Source organism: Ammospiza nelsoni, chromosome 3 (assembly GCF_027579445.1).
Source record: "Ammospiza nelsoni isolate bAmmNel1 chromosome 3, bAmmNel1.pri, whole genome shotgun sequence".
NCBI lineage: Eukaryota > Metazoa > Chordata > Aves > Passeriformes > Passerellidae > Ammospiza > Ammospiza nelsoni.
The window spans coordinates 4,121,715-4,135,342 of NC_080635.1; the positions used below are offsets into that span (position 1 = coordinate 4,121,715).

A 13,628-nucleotide genomic window follows, 5' to 3' on the forward strand; every position below is an offset into this window, starting at 1 on the left:
CCTGGCCACAGAAAACTGCTCTGACATAAAGATATATTGCCATGCTCCCCTTTTCAGGGAAAGGGGAGTGATTAACAACCCATGTGTCAGCTACCAAGGGAAGCATTTCCAGAATATTTGCTATGATTGATCAGCTTCTTTGACCTCTCCACCGTACTGAGATACCCTCGGAGCAAAACTGCTCGTGTTTGCAAAGGGAACACAAAGGAAGGCACTGGAAATGCAGACCCAACTAGAAATCTCCTTTTCCATCATTACTGTTGTTTGCCTGATGACACAGACACAGTTTTGGGTGGTAATGTACACAGACATAAGTAATATCCCATCTGGATGCATTTTTCTTACTCTGTTGATTTGGTATATACACCAGATAAATACCAAATACAAACTTCTTTTTTTCCTCCTGCCATTTTCCAATCCATTGTGGCAGCCATGTTATTTTTAAATATATATCACATATTCTATTGGTTCTCATCAATGTATATTTTAGATGAACACTCACATTTATAATGACACCCCTAAAAAACAATGCTGAAATAATGTTAAAGTTGTAAAGTCCAGGCTCCAAATGTCATGATGGGCAAGATTCAACATGTACATTTTATACAATTAGGAAAAAAGTTGTTTCTACCTCAATGGTGTCCACAGAACATGAAGGGGAAAGACATCAAGGTTATATAGAACCCTTTGATCCAAATAGCTGATGTAATATAATATCTATTCGCTAAAAAAATGTTCATCGCTTAAATATGTTTTTTCTAACAAATTCTCCCAATGCCAGGTATTTTAAGAAAACTGAAGTGTTTTTTCTTTCTCAGTGCAGTACCTACAGTTGATAGGATACTTGTAAATTCTGAGAGACAAAACATGATGGTAAGACATGGTTTTAGCCAATCTACCCTGACTTTATAAAACTAAACCCCCCCACTCTTTGCCATCTAAATACATCATGTCTGGTGTCTCACCAGAGGAAAACACTAACAGAATTTAGAAACTGTCATCTAAATATTTCTGCAGGAAAATCACAAAAAACATATTCTCATTATTTGGTAACTTGACTTTACTTCCAATCTCCCTCCACATCAGGATACTACAGAGAGCTTTCCAAACTCACTGGTTGAGAAGCAGAATTTATCATCTCCCCAAATCATTCGTTAGGCTCCAATAAAAGTACGGGATCATCAGTGATGTGCTAGATTATATCCCATCCCTGAAGCTGCTAAATCAACATGAGGGACAAGCTCCAAACCAGCCTGGCCAGAGAGCACCAGGTTTAGAAGCTGTGCTGAGAGCCCATGAGCACTGAAGGGCTCCAGGAGCTGCCTGTGCACTGTGCTGGCTGCAGCTGCAGCCAACGACAGCCCCGGCTGCCTGAGCCAAAGCCCTTACGCAGATGCACAACTGGAACTTGGAAATTACATGGAGAAACAGCTAAGGCTCATGAAACTCCAAAACATTTCTGCTTCGACCAGTGTGGTCAGCAGGGCTGCAATTTCTGTGAATCCAGTATTTGGGCTTCTTGGAATTTACCAGCCCTGCTGGCAGAGCAGTCACGTCTTGTAACTTCCATGTGGGCAGGAATGAGGCTCGAGGAACTTGCAAGCTCCCCAGGGCAGAGGAGGAGCTGGCAAATTCACTTCGACAGATACCTGGTGTTCGTGGGGATCTGCCAAGGCCGTCGGCAAACAGCTCCCGGCTCCTGTGCAGAGCTCTGCGCTGCTGCACCGGCAGGGAGCTGCGCTCCCCCTGGGGCAGAGAGGGAATGGCTGTGCTGGGAGCAAAGCGATGTTCTTGGCTCTGTGGCTACGGGGCAGCAGAACTTCCTAAAAACCCAACTGCGGTGCCTGAAGGATGCTGCGAGTGTGGTTCTCAAGAAAATTAACCTCCGCAGGTAGTCTGGAAACATCTGTGACACAAATTGTACATCACACAAAATAAAACAGACACCAGAGGGGCTGGCAACTACTTCACATTCCAGCCTCGGAGCAGTTCTGCAAGGCTTGATGAAAGGTGAAGATGGCCCTAAGCACAGAGCAGTTGTTTGCTCCTCTGTTGAGTGTTCTTCTGTTTGAGATATCCCACACTACCTGCTGAACTAAAATCTAAATGAGAAGCACTGAAACATAGTAACACAAGGGCAGCACTGAGCCCTGGAGAGCCAGGTGGGGTTAGGGGGATGGGACAGATGGGAAAAGCAAGGAAAACAACACCTACTCCTGGATATGCTGTACCTTGTTATGTGGGACACATAAAGGGACAAATGTAACAAAATATTCAGGAAAACAACACCACCCCTGGATATGCTGTACTGTGTGATGTGGGGCAAAATATTCCACAGAAAGGGACAGATGTAACAGAATATTAACAAATTACTGTTTCACTGTTGATTCATATGTAGCAGCTTCAGCTGTTGTGTGCTTCAGTCTAATCCTCTATGCTCAGAAGTCTGATAAGGTTTAAAGCCCCAGGCTGTCAATATAAGAATATCACATGTACATCAGTGTGGTGGATTATGAGTTAACATCTATATGAATTAACAACTATATGAATTGACAGGATATGTTATCCCCTGCCTGTAACTGGGTAACTGGACTTAGTTATCCCTGGAAGTTTCCATCCAACTTGCCTCCAAGTGTCTATAAAATCACTAAGCAGCTTCTGCAGAGCATCTGCATCTCTCTACATCAAAATCCAGCATCAGACACTACAATCAGCCTCTGAATTCAGATTCAGGACAGACCAAAGAATACCCTGCCCAATGGAACTGAGCCACAATGTCTAATCTTACCTTAACAGCAGGGAGTATTCCTTGGATAGGAACAGCCATGGAGGTGAGTCAAACATCAGCCCACCAAGGAGAAGATTTTGCCTCATTCACAGCAACTTAGAGAAGGCCAGGATTTTCTGGAGTGAGGTTTTTGACTGTGGAATCCAGCACCATGCTCTGGCTTGCTGGCTCTGTGTTCAGAGGGGCTCCTCCCACCTCCTAATCCCAGAGATAACCTGCAGCACCTGCTTTGTGCAGCTGACAGAAGCCACGGAAGCAGAGCAGGTGCCACCAGAAAGGCCCTCACACAGCTGCAATGGCTCTGTGCGTGTGTGAAGGTATGTTAATGTTCACAGGTCTGTCCACACTTCCAGGGCTTCTGCACCCTCCAGAACTGATTTTTGTCTTCCAAGCAGCAGTGCTTTCACTAAGAGCAGAACAAAAGAGACTGTAGGAAACATGAACAGGAAGGAGAAGTGCCCCCACAAGCATGGATAAAGGGAAGCCTGATCCATCAGTGCTCCTTAGACTCTGCCTATTACACTGACTTCCCCAGCAAAAGCCCAGCCTCTCATTCGGGTCTTTGAAGACTCAGCACAGGCAACAAACATTGATGAAAACTCTTTGCCATCAATGTTATCTGTACTTCTCCTTTTATCTGCACTGATATTAATACACACAAAGAAACTTTTCAACAGGAGCCTTTCAAACCTTTCTCCTCCGGATCTCACTCTTTCCCCTCACAATATCCATTGCCATCTCAAGACACACACTGGAGTAACACAGCCCCTCCCAGAGTCCCTTGTGGGGCACTCTGGGAATCTGAAACACTCTGGTATTCCCAGAACCTGAACCTTAAGACAAGTGGTTGTATTTAGGATTCCTAGTCTTGCCAGACTCAGATTCTTTTCTTGAATTTGTCTTGCACAACTTTAACCAAATGGAAACAGAAACCATATTTTGCACAGAAGATGAAGATAGAGCAGCAGCCTCAGAAACACCACACCAGGACAGAAGAGTTTAACCCTCACTAAGCAGCCCTGTGCTGCTAAGATCCCAAGGAAAGATCTCTGTAGGCATTCCCTAACATTGTGCTTCCTGTGCTCTCCCTAATATCAGAGAGGGACTGGTAATTCCTTTGGAAAGGCAGCTGCTGAAGCCTCACACAGACACAATGTGTGTAGGTAGCAGCTTGCTACATGACTTATACAACTTATTCTTTTCTCCTTCAAGCCATGTTAAAGAGGCAAACTGACTTAAGGGGTGTGGAGTTATTACCACAGTTTAAGCAGGAGGAAAATTAGTTTAATTGCATAGGTTAGACTCTGCTGGCACTCTCCACAAAGACATTATCCCCCTTTTTAAGGTGACCCTGCTCAGACAATTCATAATTTTAGCCCATTTCATCCATGAACTCCTTCCTTCATGAACTGGGGCAGAAGACTTTGCAAAACTAGAAGTGAAGAGGATTAATGCAGCCTGCAGGGAAGAGTTCTTTGCTCTGGCTGAGGATAACCTTGGACAAACCACCAGTTGAGCAGTTCCAGACTAGGGCAAGTTGGGCTGTGGCTCCCATCCCCTTCTCCACCGCTGCCCTGACATTTGAGCCGTAACTACGCAGTCCTTTCGGAAATATTTGCACGTTTCTGTTTGCCCTCCAGCCAACATCCTGCGAGCATTGGAGACAGACCCGCTCCTGGTGCCACTGGAGGGCAGCACCACATTTCCAGATCCCTCTCCTGATCTCCCAGAGGAATGAGTTTCATCCCGTTCCAACACAATGGATCCACAATATACCACTTCGACTCAAGACTCTCATAAAAGCCTTCTTTGTTTTACAGCAAGCACGGTGATACCGTTTAATTCCCCACTTCGCTGTGCATTTTTCTTTGGGAAGTTTGGAGTATCCCTTCGTGCAGGGTTCATAGGGAACTCAGCTGAGCTTTTTAATGGGGCTCCATTGAGGAAACATCTCTTTATTTTGCCAGGGTGCTGTTTGTTTCCATGGTGCATTCCCAATCTCACAGGCTTATGGTATTTTCTGCTGCCTGTAAGTGTATATGCAACAATAGCAAATCATCCAAACTCGCGTTTTTAAAGGTCAGCATTCTTTTAATGTGCACGTTTACTTAAAACCACAAATCTAAGTTAAGCAATTTTCACCCAAAAATAACTGGATGGCTCAAATTTCCTCGTTTTTTTCTTCTTTTCCATTTTCCTGCTATCAACTCCCCTATCATTAGGATAAATCTCCACCAGTGTTAGATGTGAACATTTGCATTTAGATTTGCTTGTTTGCACGTTCTCCCTGCCTGCTGCCAGGGGGGAGCCCAGTCCCACTCACCACATCCTCAGTGGCATTCCCAGACAAGGATCCAGGGATGGCAGCTCCACAGTGCCCTCACACACGGCTTGAAGTGCAATTTCCATGGGGGATTAGCCACAGATGTGCATGGACAGAACCCAAAACATCCACCAAATGAAGCCCACACAGAGGTTTTGCCACCCCACCTTTTCTGCTGAAATGGCTAAACAGACAATGCATCACTTACCACAACTCTCCCTCAGTTTATCTGATAAGTTCCCCTAATTCTGCTCTCTTATTTCTCAGAAAACTCTGCCAGGCTGCAAGGATTACTAGGGCTCCAAGGCCAGCTGTCGGTTTTATGCCACCAGAATCTTGGGAAGCGTGGATTGAATTTCCAGCCTCACTCAGGGACCTGGTCCCACTTCTGTCCCCATGCACACCCACCTCACACAACTGCATGGCACTTGGTGCAAGGCAAGAGGGAATTTTTTCTGGCACTGCCATATTAAATTTCTATGAGAACAACCCACTAATAAAAACAATATGTTGTACAAGTTCCTTTTCCTATTAGAAGCCCTACAAGTCAAGCCCCATAACTAAATACTTGTACTGGAAATCTTCCAACCATGACTGGAAAAACACGCTGACACCAAAGTTTATTTTATAAGACACCAGAGGGGTCACTTCCAGATTAGACCAGATTGAATTCTCCTCACATTTTGTGAAACTCTTCAGGAGATTTGTTGTGGCATTCCACAGTTCTCCAGGCAAAAAAAAGGGGGGGGAAAAAAAGCCAAGCATACTGTATAGAGGCTGCAGATGCAAGAGTTGAACACTTCTTTTTAGAAAATACCAACCTACAATAACAAATAATTTTGTTATTCACAAGAGAATCATTGAGTATTGCAAAACTTGATAATTACTGATTCATGACAGATTTAGGAAAAACATCAGCTTAAGTAATCAGGTCAGGGCACTGCTGTTGACCACAGTGTTGGCAAAAGAAACAGTTTCTGTCTTCATATCTTTCATCAAAGTTTAACATTTTACAGTATTTAGCTTTTAGCACTTCATTGGTCCAGACCAGTAAACAACTGATAGCTTGAGAAGCAGAAGTTCAATTGTGAGCAAACATGTCTAGTTAGTATTATCTTACACCATTCACATACTTTTAAATTCAGGCTAGCAAAATCATTGAGGATCCCTGAGAGCTCTAATTTATTACTGCTGTTAATAAATTCACCAGATGATTAATCCCTTTTGCAGCCTGTCACCAAAGGTATGCTCTGTCACACATTGCCAACTGGGAATAAGGATTTCATTCAGATCTCCAGGTGGACAAAAAACTAGCCCTACTTTTTGTGAAGGTAATGTGTGTGAGCTTCATTTCCTCCTGGAAAATTAGGAGTTTTTCTCTAATAAAGATTGCTGCAAATAAATCCATTCCACTTCCATCCATGCCTCCATGATATTTTTGCCTGACACTGGAAGTCATTCTGGAAAGGCAGCAGTGCAGTGCAAGAAGGCCTCTAAGTATTGTACCAGCTCTTCTTTCTCTTCTTGAGATTCACACTAAAACCCCCAAATTTCTAACAGTGAGAAACTGTTCATCCACACCAAGTAAAGATGTGTTTTGCAGAGGAGAGGATCCTGTCCTTCCCTTCACCTACCAATGCTAAGCCAAGTGTGTTCCAGCGCTTGAAAGCCATTTTGAATACCACACCCTGCCACACTTCAGGCCTTGCTCACAGGTCCATTTCCCGCACTGTAGAAGGGCTGAACTAAATAATGGAGGTGAAAGTCAATTGAATGAGGAATCTGGAGTAATTCTATCCAAAAATGCCACTGACATTCTCTGCATGGAAGTGCTCTGTACACACACCATGTGACTGTTAACTTTGAATCATTATTAGCTCTAAAGGAATGTTGCACACCCCCTCAATCCTCCACCTTCAGAGAAACAAAATTATATTTCTCTTTGTGCTTTTAGCTAATGTCCTTTTGAATCCACTGTAGGAAGGCATGGGGAAAACATGGAAAGGCCCTTCTTAACAACTGCAGTGTCACAATCCTGAGGCCAAAGCCACCTCCTCTGGTTTTGTGCAATTCCTTTTAAAGCAGCAAGGAGGAATTTAGCAGCAGCTACAGGACTGTCCCCAAAAGCCACAGGCACAGCTACCCACAGAAATGGAACAGGCTCCCAACCCACTGCAGTCAGACCACACAAGTTTTAATGCATCTCCAGTGCAAGGCAGAGAAAGAATCTGACCCTTAGTCCTACAGCAGCAAGTGCCAAAAAAGCTATTTTACAATCACACAATCTAACAATCTGCTTCAACAGACTTAAATCATCCATCTTCAGGATGACATATTTCTGTGTGTCCACAGCTTCCTCAGAGACACCAGGCAGGAGCTCCAGCTACATGTAGAGATTTGCATATTAAAGGCCTTCCTGAAAGATTTACAGATTCCAGGTACTTACAAACTGAGACAGATAATTAATAACTCAGCCACAATTTGCTGACAAAATGTTGAACCAAGGGCTCTCCTTTGATTTAAGCTCAATCAATTTTGCTGTTTCTGCCCCAGTGTTTTCTTGCAGAAGTGGAATTTCTATGATAAAAGCTCTATTAAGAGTCTACATCTGAAAAATGAAGGATGAACGTGAGCAGAAATGACCAAGCCCTAAAACTCTGACACATTTTAAGTATTGCCTCTAGAAGTCAAAATTTTTTTCAATCACAGCTCAGTGTTTAAAGTGCTGTCAAACATTGCAGTGAGAAAGGCATTTTTTTTTCCAGGAGTAAGGGAGCTGAAAATTAAAACCCTTTTCTATATAAAATGGGGTATAAAGTAATAAATAGGAAGTCTGAAAGTAAAAACAGTGAGTAGGTAAATCCACTCTTCACTCCCCTCCTCTGCACTGATGGAAGGGGTTTTTGCCACATGCCTCTTGCTCTTTTAGTTGGGATTTTATAAACCCATGAAAATAAATAAATAAATAAATAAATAAATAAATAAATGGAAAGCCATTAATTTGCCAGGGCTTTGGGCTTGCAGAGAATGAGAACTTGAACCAATTAATGAAAAGAATCCCTGTGTTACACATGACATAAAGTGAATATGCATTAAGTGAAGTGTTAGTCTATGACACAAATTACATGCTGGGGCTGTTCTGCAGCCTCTCCCCCTCAATGACTTGGAGATGTGGTGCTCCCACTACCTCACTCCCAAAATTGATTTTTTCTCTGATGTGGGTAAACTCCTTCAGAGCATATTTTGGGAGCATACAGGGTAATGGGCATTTCTGTGCCAGCTTTTTGTGGCATCATCCTCCAGCCTTTTCCAGAATTTCGATCCCTTTCAACCACAGGTATCTGCAAAGAGGGGTGAGAGGATAACCCCATCAATCTCACAGAGAGGAAAATCCCCACTGGCATTTGGATTCTGCTTTCTGTGGGACAGCTTAAAGACAAGCACTAAGCTTAATATTCCAGGGAACTCAAATGCTCTGATATACATCCTGTAGTATTAACATGCAGATATTGAGAAGAAAAGTTGTGTCTCTGGACAATAATTAATAGGTTAACTAAGCAGGTTGTTTGCCAAGTTCACCCCCACACAATATAAACAAGAAATATTTCTGCTGTTCCCCTGTTACTTTTTTTCTCAAAAGAGAAAGAAAGGAAAATTCAGGAAGTTCAGAAGATGCTTGTGGAACCAAATTATAGTTTAATATATCTACTGATCCTGATGTTCCTGAATTGTAAAAAGCAAAGTGGTCCTTAGCAAGAGCTCTGCCTCATAAATCTGTTCCTGCAAGGCTCTCTTTCACTACAGCATTTCTGAGAGGTCTCAGTTTGGTTGTGCTGAAAGATCACAGCACTGTCACACTCAGGTTTAGGCCCACGAGGCTCTGCAGAAAGTTTTGTGTTAAGGGTTTCAAACATAAATGTCTGCCTTGAAGGCCTTTAGCACTTTCTGACCATCAGGAATACTCCAAATCCTCTTGAGAAAAGTTAAACTACTCACATTAATTCTCAAAATCTGCAGCTAAATACAGTGCTGGGAAATTGCAAAAATGAAAAGTAGGGCTTGAACAGGCTGCTGGAGCTGAGCTGCCAGTCAGAAATCCATGCTGGTCACACAAAGGTGTTCCACTCCTATCAACCAGAAGTGACAAAGGAAGGGAAACGGATTCCCTGCATGGAGGGAGGATAAAGAAAGGGCACAGAGTTTTTACTCATCCATAGCCATGAATGTTGCAGGGGATGAGTTCTGCCTGATTGTCCTTTCAGCTGAGGGGATGCTGAGGTGCCCACAGCCTCAGAGACAAACATCCAAACTCCTGGACTTGGAATGGGATCTGAGCATCCAACACAATCACTGTCTGGAAATCCTGGACAGGTAAGTGAATGCACCCACCCCACTTCCCTGGGCAAGAGTCACAGTGACACCTTTTCCTCATCTTTTCCTCATTTCAGAGACAGTGCACCAAGAAATCGATGAAATGATTTGCACAAAGCTTCACAGGAAGGCAAACCTAGAGCTGAAAGCTGTCTCCAGCATATTCTGGGTGATAGTGGATTTGAATTCTGGCATTTCCATGTTGCCTCTTAGCCGAAGCAAGGAACTGCCCTGACACAGCTTCATCAGACAACAGTATATGCTCAAGCTAGGATTTTGAATATCAGAAAGACTGTCTGCTCCTCAGCTGGGTTATATTTCTGGGAAAAAAGTTCTCATTTTAACCAAATTGGTTGAAACCTAGTACAAATCAGACTTCAACTCCTATGTGCAGCAATGCTGGTTTTCCAGAAGAAAAAGGGGAAGAAATGACAACTCCAGTGTACAAAAACCCCACGTTGACACTGACGAATGTTTTCTGTGCTGCTGTTTCTCTTATCTGGCATGAGAAAGACAAAAAAAGAGAAAGAAAACCACTGCTAGAGAATGGAAAATAGTTAAAAATGCACAGTATAAAAATGGAATAAATCAGAAACACAAGCTAAAGAGAGGAGGAATATTTAAATTGCAGATCATCACAGTGCAATTTAAGCTACAGCCCAGATTTGCCATATCTGAAATTCTCACCACATCAAAGGGTAATTAACCTGTATGGTTAATCCATAAAAATCCATATTCTGGGGTTGTGAGTACACTTGTGTAAGATGGACCTCAAAGTTACAACTGAGAAAACCCTGAGAAAACACCCAGTAACCATATCACAGGAGTGTCACCAGGAGAGGCCTGCAGGCCTGGGAAATCCTCATTCCCTGAGATGCAAGAGGAGATGAACCCCACATGGAAAGTGAAATGGGCTCATCCTTCCCACACACCATCACCCCTCATTTCTTGTGCTGTTTTCAGCTGTATCTGCAAATCACTCATCCTTCCAAAGCCCTTCAATTGCCAATTTATTAGGGCTGCACAACTGCACCAACAAAAAAGATGGAAAACCTCTGGGAAATGCCTTTCCCACTCCCTCACTCTCTCCCTCTTGTTTCTTTTACTGACAAAGGACTCCAGTGGGAATAGTCACCACCTTATCTGGCCATCCAGATTTCTGCTGGAGTCCACAGAAACACACAAAACACAGGATCACATCCCCATAAAATGCAGCAGACAAGCAAATTGCATGCTTGACAAATTGTATGCAGACCACAGGCTTGATCTTTAGCAAAAATCAAAATAAAAAATGGCAACAACATTATACTTTAATATCCTCAGAGCATTGTTAGACATTTAAAAATGAAACACTGGTTTGCCCAAGTTAGCCAGAGGCCTCAGCATAACAAAAGTCAGGCAAGATCTCTCATACAGGAGAAAACTTGAAAAAAATAAAGGCTGGAATTCTACTACTACATTTTTCTAATCCAGCTTTTGTATTTTTTCTCTGTCAGTTTTCTGTAATTCTGTGTTTGCATCATCTGTCACCTCTGAACTCTACTGCACAGCAATAAACAAAGAACAACAATAAATATATGTTTAGGTTGAATGGGAGGATTAAGCAGAAGGAGAGAATTTGTTCTCTGTCCCTTGCTACTGACATTTTGGTCCTTATTAAATTTTTGTCATTTCAACATTAAATTTTTGTCATTTCTTTGTGATAAGAAAGTGATATGGTGAATTTTTACCATATGAAAAGTGAGAGTAATTCCCTAACACAGACCTTCTTTCAAATCAAGTTTAGAGTTCAGTAACACTTCATGGCACATACAATATACTCAGGATACCTCCCTTGAAGATAAATAAACTTGTAGAATTATACCTCAAAGAAAAGTTTAACATTTGTCATGTTTAAGCAGCAATAAAAAATCAGACATCTAATTTTTCACAGTTTATCCTTCACCAACATTATGTCACTTCCAAGCTGAAACATGGAAAAGAATTTGACATTTGCAGGCAGCGTGGCAGAAAGGCAGCCTGCCATGTTATCAAAATAATTTATGTTCTAAAATTCCTGTGAGTCCAACATGAAAATAGCATCTCCAGCACTCCAGCTCTGAGTTCAGACAACTCCAGTGTCACTGGATGTGACACACTCAGGGACAGAAACCTCTTCAATTGACAGTGATGGTCCCCTGAGCTGACAAACACGAGTTGCTGAAATTCTCCATGTGCTTCATTTTCTGTTCTAGGGAGGGATGTTTGAAACAGGAAAAGGGGGTCAGATCTGGGAGTAGAGGAGATTAAACTGCAATTTTGTTTTCCTCCTTTTTGGGCTGGCCTCTAGTATCAATCTCAGCCTGCTCTAAATTATGTCCAGCTGTCTGCTGCCCCCAGGGACAATTCTAGCAGCCAGAATGAGTTGGGAGTGCAGTGACATTTCAGCCACACACAGCTTTCCTTCAGCCTACCTATCCTTGGGTTTTTGAGGACAATGGGGGGTGGCAACACATCCTGCCAGGAAGAAAAAATGTGAACATTGAAGTCGTAAACACATTCGAGCTGAAGAATTTATGAAAATTGTGGGGTTTAAAGAAAGCAAAAACTGAGATGTGACAGAGTTCACCATAACAGTAGGGAACAGAGTGCACCATTTTCAGAAGGAGCCAAAAGTAAGGAAAAATAGGAAAATTAGGAACCAGCCTGACGGGATCTCTTCAATTGTTAGGGGTTGGCCTCAGCAGTGCCAAGCTGCTCGTGGGCAGCATGGAAGGAGGGAGGTGTGACCACAGGGACATCCTCAGACACCCCAGATCTGTGAATATCTGTCCCTCAGCTCGTTCACATACCTCACACTCCCATCAGCGTTTCCAAGTTCTGCTCTCCCACACCAGGCACGTTTCCAGCTGTCTCAGCAGGGAATAGCTGAACCACCAAACCATGGACTGAGTCTCCCACCTCCATCTGAAGGACTGACGGCCACCCTTGGCAGAACAGGGCATTTCAGCACTTGTGTGACACTGGCTGAAGCCAAGGCAAGGGGGTCCCTGCTCAGCCAGTGCTCAGACCCCTCCAAAATGATGTTTCTGCTCTCCTCTGCTCTGCAGAACATCTTTCCAGAGGGAAAAAACCAACTGCAGTCCTGTAATACAGGCAGTGGTTTCCTATGTGGTAGCTTAAGACAAGACTTTTTAAATTTTTTACTTAATCCAGAACCCAACAACTTAAATTTTGTTCTCTTTGCATGGCATGGATGACAATGCCACAATTCAAACGGCAATTCAATACTCATCAATAGTATAGCCATAGTAGATAAAAGCAGTTATTATGCTATTTTGCAGTCATTCGATTATTAGAAACACCTGCATTTCTTTCTATAAGCAAGAAACAGGAAAGTTTGAAATATATAAGGGACCACATCACAAATTGGAATCCAATTTACACCACAGAAGTGAACAACTCAGAGTCAATCTAACACTGTGAGGCTGTATTCCTAAATAATGACATGTAGGCTTTAAAGGAATCATTTTGGAGCAGGAGAACACATGTCAAAAGACAGCCTGTTAAATATGAAATGAATATGCACACAAAAGTACATGCAAATTGTCCTATAATGCAGTCAACTTAGATTTTCTCTATTCCACCATGTTGTTTCTTCTGTTCTTTATTTACCAGTGAGGTGTGTGGATTGTAAGTACATTTTCAGGAGTCCCACTTACCTGTAAGCACAGAAACTGCAATGAGGGAGGGAAAATCCTACCTTCTCTCACCTAAAAAATAAAAGATAGGCAACATATGGTTGCAGCTCCAAGTATTCTAAAACTACCAGCTTGCCTGATTCTAGAACAGATAAGAAGTGATTTGATCCAGAGACAAAATTAATGAGCACTGTATGGCTGTCCAAAAAAGAACTCATGCTTTATGTAGGATCAGCTCTAACTGAATGTTAAAAATTATGGGGTTGTGTAGGAAAGCCATTCTCTAGGCCAGCAGTCTAAGACATTTTTTCAGATTTCCAGTTCTCCAGGCCCTTCATGGTCTACATTAAGGAGACAAAAACTTATTTTAGAACTAAAGACCTCCTGTTGAACTATAGGAAGAGAACAGAGGTGCTGTACTGTGCCACAGGCCCCGCAGAAGCCAAACTGGGGAATTAAATAAAGA

General features: G+C 42.7%; 1 protein-coding gene across 4 annotated transcripts in view; it reads right to left on the bottom strand.

The window, feature by feature from the left end:
• CCDC85A (coiled-coil domain containing 85A) overlaps positions 1–13,628 on the bottom strand; it is a 162,229-nt gene that overhangs the window by 144,788 nt on the left and 3,813 nt on the right. For all 4 annotated transcript variants that reach the window (XM_059467758.1, XM_059467757.1, XM_059467756.1 and 1 more), the window contains exon 2: positions 13,184–13,234. The gene's annotated coding sequence lies outside the window, so the exon portion shown is untranslated. The remainder of the gene's footprint in view (positions 1–13,183; positions 13,235–13,628) is intronic.